Below are 9567 nucleotides of genomic sequence, written 5' to 3'. Positions count from 1 at the left end.
TCTGGGTGTTTCTGGCTGAGGGCTGGTGTTCTCGTGTACCAGTTGGTGGCACCTGTGCTGAGCTCATGATAGCTGGGAAAATGTCATCAAGTTGAAAGGCTGAATTCAGGGAAGAGGCAGTGGGGAGGAAGATTGTAATAAAGTAAGGCAGGGAAAGGGATGGATTTTAGGTGATTTGTGGAGGATCAACTGTGGAGAAAATAGAGGTGTAAGGGCATGGTCAGGTGTAAATAGTTTGCTTGTCATTATGCCCCTCCAGCCATGTGGGATGTATACATGCAAGGCTATGAGAGGAGCTGGATGCCGGGGGAACAGGGACCAGGAGAGTCCTGGCCAGCTCTCTGCCTGCATGTGTCCACATTTGTCTAATGTTTGCTTTCTAGCAAAACTGTTTTGTTTTTTTCTTTTAATGCATTTGATGCTAAGCAATGGAAGGATGAAGAAAATAAAGACCTAGTCTGAAACTGGGGAGGCAATTCGTGCTGCCTGGTTTATACCAGGTGAAGCACTCCCTTCCTTCCAGCTAAGCAGATCTTTGCATGCAGTGTGGTCAGTCTGCCCTCTCCCCACAACCATCTCTGAGAGTGCATATTCCAAACCTGTTTCTGTTAAAGGAAAAAAAGGCAAGGCAGACACTGGTGCTGGTAAGTCTCTTGGAAACAGTCTGTCCTTGACAACAGAATCCAGACTTCTTATACTCCATAACAGAAGAAAACCCATGCAACTTACTCAAAATATACACTGGTTAACAAGTTACTAGGTCCTTTTTCAGACATAATGCATTCCTCTTGGAAGTATATATGGTTTCTCCTGACCTTTTAAAGTAATTTACTATACTTTCATATGCAATTTATATTTTTAACTATAATTTCACGCTTCTTTATTTTCTGTTAAAGCAAGGCAGTATACATATTAAATCACTTTTAGAAATATTAACAGTATGAATAAGAATGGTTAAATTATAACAGTAACAGCAGAAGACTTGTCTTCTCCTATCCTATAAGGAATGCTTATCATTACCAGCAAAAACTACCTTTCAGCTGTATATTTCCTCCTGCTAATGATTGCAGGCAGCAGGACAGTTGCAGCAGAACATTTTTTTGAGATTACAAAGATGAACTACTACTTCATCACCACATGGTGTCACTGCAGATAGCACCAAAACTCACATTAATGAGGGAATTAAAAACCAAAAGCCTCCTGAATGAAGCAACAACCCTTTCACAACTCAATGGTTGCTCGCTGTCAGCTTTAGCATTTATTACATCCTAGGACTTGCACCCTGAAGTATGCAAGAACATCACGTTGCTGCTTCCCAAGAAAACCTCTCTGTCTTTTTCATTGCATGTCAGAGTAAACCAGAATTGGCTCATTTTGAGACAAAAAGGGTTGTCTCTGCTGTCCTAGAGAACAATTCTGACTATGTAGCATTTCCCCCTGAAGGTCCTACTGCTGCACCACTGATAGTCCTCTAACATTTAACAAAAAAAATCCCACAGCACTTCCCCAAAAAAGCTTCTGCTATAGCTGTGGTGATGGTCTTTAAGCAGAAGGATGATGCAATAGCTTGCTTTGCCTGCATCATGAAAGGTGATTACTGGAAACAGAGAAGAACTTGCCTTGTAAGCTCTTAGATTTTATTTTTATGTGTCAAAAATCAAATTCTTAAGTTGGGATATTCCTGGATAACCACAAAGCAAAAAATTAAGACCTGACTTTTCCAACCAAATGAAACTTTTTTTTTCTTTTCTTGCTAGAGACCAAGATGTTCTACCATGAAGACAGTAGCATAATTAAAGTGCCTCAAAAGAAACCAAGGTGCATAGCAGTCATTTTTCTAAGTGTTTTTGTTTAGCATTTGCAGGTAAGATTTGGCATTGGATCCAATAGCTCACTACAGCTGCCACCAACTTCAGAGGACCAGCAATGACACTCTGTCTGCTGCACACAAGACCTAAATATTTCTGCCTAGATGAACATGGTCAGCTTGATAAGGGACTTATCCAGTGAAATTCAATAGCATGGGGTATGTAAAAGACCAACTTAAATGTTCTAACAGGTCCTCCTAGCTTCAAATTGTACACAGAAAGGGGTCATGCAAAGCCATCTCACCACCTCTAACGCAGGACCAGATAACAGGTTTACCTGCATGTGCATAAAGATATCGTAGTGCTATTTGAGTGGTTTGAGAGTATCTGATGCAAAGATGTACCTATGGATGAAGAGTGCTACCACAGCATTCTGCAGCCATTAAGAAAATATTAGTTCTATTTATTTAACCACAAGACCTATAAAGAGAGCAGTGGAAACAACCAGCACTGTGCAATTTACACTTGTCTGTACAAAACATAATTAATACTAAACTTTGACAGCTGACTCGAAGAGGGGTTTCTTTTTGTAGGATCCTTCTTAACAGACACAGGAGTTTCCTCTTTCGCTCACTGTCTACTTTTGGTTGCAAAGCCAGAACACTTCGGGTTCCCTTTTATCCCATTCAGCTAAAAGCAGCTTCCTCAAACGCACAGCCCACCCCTCTCCTGTATGATGCAATGCAAAAGGCTGGTTAAAGACAGATGTAACCTCCTCTGGGTAGAGTGGTTCTCTGCAGAGCCCGTTCGCCCTTCTTTGTCTCCTCATCTTCAGCTGGTTCCCTGTGCTCAGCTCTCCCACCTTGCCTCAGCTGGGGCTATGAGCTTTCTGGATGAGGGTTGACCCTCAGATGATGAGGATGCTGCTGCTGCTGCCTTATATTTAGTATTTGCTGCTTGCTGAAGTGCTGCTAGTTGAAAGCATCTAGGGGTGAAATGAAAACCAGACTCTTCTCTCCCTTTCACTAGTTCCCGTATTTTATGTCTGCAATCCTCCCAGGAGCTGTATGTGACGTATAAGTCCCTCTGGCTACTGCTGTACTGGGGCTTCCTGGTCCCACTGTAGACCAGCTCTAAAGACAAGTGCTGTGCAGGGCTTGGTGACCCACCAGATTCCAGATTTCTGTAGGTAAGCCCAAAGGGTGATGCTACTGGCTTACATTTGTAAGAAAGTAATGGAAAAACTGTGGAGTTTTGAGTCATGCTGAAATCAGCCAAAGAAAAAGAGATGGCTTAGCTACCCAAAGTGACCTGGGTCTGTGATGACAGCAGGGACAACTCCCACCTACTGCAAAAACCCCAAGCAGCAGGGAGGGACAGGATCCCAGTGAGCATCACCACCTGTGCCGCTGGTCCCCAGCTGGGTGGTGTGAGGGCTGCATCCCCCTGAGGCTGGACACAGGCTGGGTGAGCTGGGCAGCCCTTGCTGTGGTATATGGTGCATGGGGCTTTGACCTCTGAGGCGTATCAATGCAGATAAGTTTTGACCAGCTTTTTCCAAAGGTACCTCTGTGGGAGGCATCAGCGAGGGTTGGGGTAGTGAGAGGGGCAGCAGGGGGGTGGGAGACCCAAGAGAGAGGTGGCATGTCTGACTGCAGCCTTTAAACACTGCTCAGCGGCTCTGAAAACCTGGGGGAGAGGAGGCTTTGCAGCAGTGTGTCAGCTACTCTGAGTTTTTAAGTTGGACATTGACCTTAGGAATGTAATCAGAGAGCTGATTATAAATAGTTGGTGCAGTTGTTGACAAGACTAAAATGTGCTGCGGCAGGCAGTTGGGAGCAGAGGGTTACTCCAGTGTGTGCCCAGGATGCTGCACCCCCAGTCATCTATGGCTGTACGGCAAGCCTGAAAAAGGGAAGTGGCTAAAGAAAACACTCAGAAAATGATTCCAGGGAGAGGGGGGAAGGAGGAAGCAGCCTAGCTTACAAAACTGGGGGTGAGGGACAAGGGGCAATGGGCCAGGGACAGAGAAAATGAAGTAGGAGAAAGGACAGTCAGTGCAAGTGATTGTGGTCCAGGCATGGGACTTGGAACTACAAAACAAAACCATCCTGCAAGGAAAAAGGCTAAACCAGCAAAACCTTAAAATCAGGGGGAATGCCATATTTAGCAGAAGTAAAAAGCTCCAGGTAAAGCATCGGTGCTAATTTGCATTCAGATGGCAGTGTGTGATGGAGCTTGGGGGAGAGGGCAAGGGAGGTGGGGAAGAAGAAGTGCAAGTGGTGGGTGACCCAGCAGGTCAAGGCACCTGCTCTATCCAAGAGCTGCAGCAGCACCTTGAAATGGGCACAAAATGTCCCCAGGAATGGCCAATCATGTCACCCACGAGTTTGGGCAGGAGTTGCTGCCAGACCTGTGCTGTCCCAGCAAGTGGAGGAAAGGCACTGCCTCCTGAAAGCCTGAAACTTTACAACCTCAAAGACTTAATAAGTGAAGGATGGGGAAGCAAACAGCAGGTGGGTCCAATGGGGCAGGCAGAAGAGGCACAGAGGTGGTGCTGGGCAATCTAAGAGGCAGCGGTATCAACCTGCTGTGGGGTTTTCCGCTGTTACGATGAAGAGTTTGAAGGACAAACTGTAAAGATGCCAGGAGCTGTGAAAGATGCTGCCGTAGAGCATCAACCAAATGGGGGTGGCAGCTGGAAAGAAAGCGGAGGAGCACCTGTTGGGCAGCAGAGCAAGGACAGCTTTGGTGGGCGATGGGGATCAGGAAAGGCCTTGAAAGCAAAGGCAGGCAGGCTGTGTCAGAAAACCGTATTTGTAAGAGACTGGTGAAGTAGCAGAGAGATGCAAGGGGAACGGAGCAGCAGCAGGTAGGGAAAGCCACTGGTACAGCCACCTCCTGGAAGGTGTCTGTGGAGAAAACCACCTGCATGAGGGCCCGGCAAATTATTGGTAGTGGCCAAGATGTGGAGCTCTTGAGCAAGGGTTGTAGCTGCTTGGATGCCCTGGAAAGGGCCAGTCACAGAATCCTTCTTTGCAGGTGAGTTGTTAGGTAAGGTGAGCTCTACCTGTGTCCCTCGTGGACTGCTCCTGCATGTGGAGAGGTGCTGAGGTCCCCCCACGCTGGTTCTCCACCAGCTCACAGTGCAGGCAGATGGACAGACAGACATCATTCAGGACAGACAGGCCTAGAAGCTTCAGGCTTCTCTCTGACCTGCCTCTGAGGACCACCTCAGGTTTAACAGGAGAATGGTGCTGGAGGAGAGAGTGGATCCATCAGTCAGCAGCACAGGTGATGGAGTGGGGTTTGTGTCTGTGCATGAAAAAATCCCTGAGGAGAGGTGTGTGAGGACAAGAGGAGGAGGTAAGCATGGAGCACCCCTTGTTCACTGCTGAGAACAGGAGAATTTACAAGAAAAATTGCTCATCTGTGTAATTATAGAAGGGAGAATTTTACAGGGAGGAACAGCAAAAAAAAAGTTATGAAGGATTAAAAGGAGTGCTCCAAGAGACGCTACAAAGCATGTTATTTTCTTCCCCTCACTTCACAGCAAAGTAGCAGTTATCAGCCTTTTCCTAGTGACTGAAATGCATAGAAAGCAAGTGAAGGATGTGTTATTACTGACAGCTGAATGCATGCACAACCTGACAGCAGCAGCTTTCACAGATGCCAAGTTCTAAAACCCCACTTAAATCAATTGAATATTCCCCCTGAGCCACTCTTCACGAGTTCTGCCAGGAGCTGTGTCCCTGCAGCTGGACTTGAGCATTCTCTTCTGTGAATGTTCAGGGCTCAGTGTTACCAGGTTGTAACATTGTGGCAGGCAGAACATAAAGCAATCCATAGCCTAAAAGGACCATATTTTTCCCACCCAAGGTCTGAGCAAGGTGAGGAAAACACTCTTTACTCATATAAGAAATAGTGATAGAGCTAGTAAAAATCATGCTTCTATGAACAGTGAAACTTCTGTCGTTGAATTTCCTGTTATGCTTCCTGTTTACGTTCCTTTCATGCCATACGTACGAGGGGTGAGCTCTCCTCAGAGTTTCTTGGGGACCCTGCACCATCCTGCCCGTGCAGCACCGCAGTTCCTCCACACCTCTCCTCCTTGCTCTGCTCATGCCAGCAAGTGGATGATGTAGCTGGGTGGGAAGCTGAGAGCCAGGGAGAAGGGGAATTAACAAAGCCCGGTCACAAACGTGGGCTCTTTCCTTTAGGAAAGCTGGAAAAAAACAAACAAACAAAACCCACCACAAAATAAAAGCAAACCACGAATTTTTCTCAAAACAAATGACTCCTGCACACATGTTTCTTCTCTGGGGAAAGGGTGTCAGTGACAGCTGCCATGGGTGATTTATTCTTTTACTGCTTATAACGGGGGTCTCCAGTGCCCCAGAGATTAATGTGGTGTTGAAATGGGCAGTGTAGCAGAGTGAAAGCAGTGCAAAGGGAGCACGACCTTCTATGGTTCATTTGCCTTAATGTTGGAGGTGATTTAAAAAGAAAACCAAACCTACATTTCACAAGATTGATAATAAGCCCATCAAATCAACCACCTTTATTTTGCTATCTAGCATTTAGGTTAAAGGTTCAACATATTGGGGAACCACTAATTTATTTCACTGATTGGCTTCACTCTGAGTTTAAGCTGAAAGCCACATGGCTTGTAATCAAACCTGCAGCTTAGTCATGATAGCAGGGGAATAAAACCACGGTGGTATCAAGCTTAAGCTGGGAAATGAGATTCCAGCATGGATGCACGTGTAGATGCTGGCACTGAGTGACGAGGCAGCTTTGTGCAAGGAAACTGCAAAAGGTCAGTGCAAAATGTCACACATCTCTGGAACCCAAGGATATGATGTGAAAAGTGTAAAAATACAGAGGCAAGCTTCCTCTGCCTTAGTCTTCTTGTTTTGACTGTGTCCTGGTCTACCCATGATAGCAAGAGGTAAGGTATCTGCAGTGGAGTTCACCATTTACCTTGTTTCTAAAACAGAGGATTGTTTGTTTTGCCATCTTGTAAAATTATGTAAAACACTCCAAACATTGATTGCAGGCATAAGTCACCATCGTTGCAGGTGCCGCCCATTTCCAGACTGCTGTTACTCCATGTCTTGGAAACATGTATGGAGGGACATAGCCACAGCAAAAGTTGGGCAACTCAACTTGCTGAGGTCCTGCAGGGGTTTTGGCTGGGAAATGGGAAAACTGAAACTCAGATCAAATGAGATTAAAGTGATATCTGGAGGAAGGAGAGGAAAAAAAAAAAAAAAAAGTAAATAATTTAGCCCAGGATTTTCCATGTTGTTTTAAGGTGCATCCAGCCTCACCGGCATTGCACTGGTCAGGGAAGAGAGGTCTTACCTGCATGCCCCCACTCACTGCTGAGGAACCTGGCAGTGCATCAGGGCTTGCTGTATTTCAGGGTTTATTTTCCAGCTGAGATTAGTTGACTATGGCCTGCCAAGACCAAGAGAGCTGTGTTGGGTCAGGTCATTCCCGGTTTACCTTAAGCATGGACTAATGGGGGTGGCTTGTGGGCAGAAGGAGCCCTGTAATGATGGACACTCAAGGAGCCCTCCAAGCCTCCTGGCTTTTGGTATTTCCTTCAAGTTAGCAAAATAACCGGCAGCTTTGCATGCAAGCAACAGCATCTGAGTTCTGGTGGGAAGTGGGAGATAAGAAGACATGGAACAATCTTGCAGTGCTGGGCTTGTAGAGAGAGGTCATGTCTTTCACCAGAACCACTAACGAAGTGGGAGAAAGGGGCATTTTGAGCAACCCACCTTCTTTTGCCTTTCTAAAATCCTCAGCTCATAATGGCTACTGCAATAGTGCACCTCAATCTTCTTTTTTGGTTGATACTATAGTTTAGCCGTGCTGTCAGGTCAAGGGGCAGAAAAGTGACAGAGTTGAAGTACTGTACCACATGTGAGCGATCGGATGGAACAACAGGCCAAGTAACAAAGCATTTCTCAGAGCCACCCTCCATGGCTGTTCCCCTTTGCACCTGAAACCATTTAATGCAGTAGCATTTGGCTTTGGCCAAAGGACAGAAGCCATTCTTGCACGCACAGCTTTGGACAACTGTCTGTGTGGAGGAGCAAGTACTTGCAGATGAGCTGAAATGTTCTTCTTAAGGAATAAGATATCCCTAGTTGGGAAGAAAGGGGAGATAATGTGATGAGAACTTTAAATACACAGAAAAAAAAAAGAGAGGAGGCCTGTGTAAACATCACCATCAGATCTGCTAACAGCTTCTGTGTAAATGTGCTCTGCAACTGTTGCACAAACTATTTACAACTGGTTTATGTGCATTAAGTCTTGGCTTGCCAAGCAATGAAACATTATGCTTTCTTTGAAGCTGATTTGGAACTATTAACACCTGCTTATCAGGTTTTTACATATCTAGCCCAAGGTATAATTTTATAAGGCATTCCAACACAGAGAACTCTTGACTCTTCAGCCAGCTCCACTCCACAAGTGAAATGGTGGTGGAGGAAAAGGAATGCAGTGAAATTACGTATAATTGCTTTTTCTCCACCTCTATGATACAGAGAGCAGGTGAGTCAGCATTCCCATAAAACTGCTTTACTGGGAAGGGAGGAGCTCTGCCCAGGCCTGGCAGCCCTCGGTCCTCCTGCTTTTGATACCTGCATACTAAACCTTTCCTGCAAGGCTGCCTGCGGCGTATCAGCCATAACATGCATACCTGTGGAGTACTCCTTTCTTTCATTAGAAGGTGGATTTGCCACCCCACATGTAATTATTTAAAGCAAGGTGCAAATAGGCAAATAGTAACCACAAGCATCTGCGTAATGTTTTTCAAAATAGTCCAACTAATTTAATGTACTACTGAAGCCCAGCTGGGTTCATGGGTCCAGCTGCTGTGCTGTCTTACAGAGCTAAAGAAGCAAGCCTTCTCCTAGCTTTAAATCACCTAAATAGCTGCTTCTGATTGTCGTTGGTTTTTATTTCTTTGAGATACTGAAAACTCCAGTACAAATAAATTGCCCTACTGGAGAACCACTGTACAGAGCAATATTATTTCTTGTAGTACCATACAAGAGCAGGGTTCCTGAGAAAGCAGGACACATTTGTACCAGGCACTGTAACACTAAGATGAGACAGCTGTTATCTCCAGGAGCATATAATCCACATAGACAAAGACAAAATCTGTGAGAAATAAGAGTAATGGGGAAACCTCACAGCAGGCAGGTAAGGCTGGGAAGGCAACTCAAATTTCTCGAGTCTGAGCTGGCACTGACTCCACTAGCCTACATTCAGAGACTGTCTCTCTGAAGATCAAGGCTGATTGATCTCTGGGTTATTTTTTAATTTGAGCATTTCAACTCAGCCTATTTATAACTCCCCTGCATGGCAATGCTTTTTTATCCGTCTGCCTCTCCCTGATCCGCACTTGGAAAGTTAGCAGGTAGAGTGTGTGGAGAGCCTTGCTTCTGCATTGCATATCTCTAATTGAAGAAGCCATTCAAAACAAAGCTCCTACTCATATTCTCTATTAATAGCCAACAGCTTTCCTCCTCCCTCCCTCCCCTCCCACAAACTTTCTTTTAAAGAGATAAGCAACCCTGCCCAGGGTTTTGAGATCTCTTGCATTCAAATACCATCTCATCTCCCTTCCAGCTGCATTACAGCAACATTCCCCAAGGTGGTTTCCTCATAAATATGCCTCATCAATACCCTGGTAGCAATAGCAAATTCTAGGAACAGATGACTTAAAATTTATGTCACC

Source organism: Nesoenas mayeri (assembly GCF_963082525.1).
Source record: "Nesoenas mayeri genome assembly, chromosome: 4".
Classification (NCBI taxonomy): Eukaryota; Metazoa; Chordata; class Aves; order Columbiformes; family Columbidae; genus Nesoenas; species Nesoenas mayeri.
The sequence above is the reverse complement of the archived record's forward strand: the minus strand, read 5'-3'. Positions refer to the sequence as shown.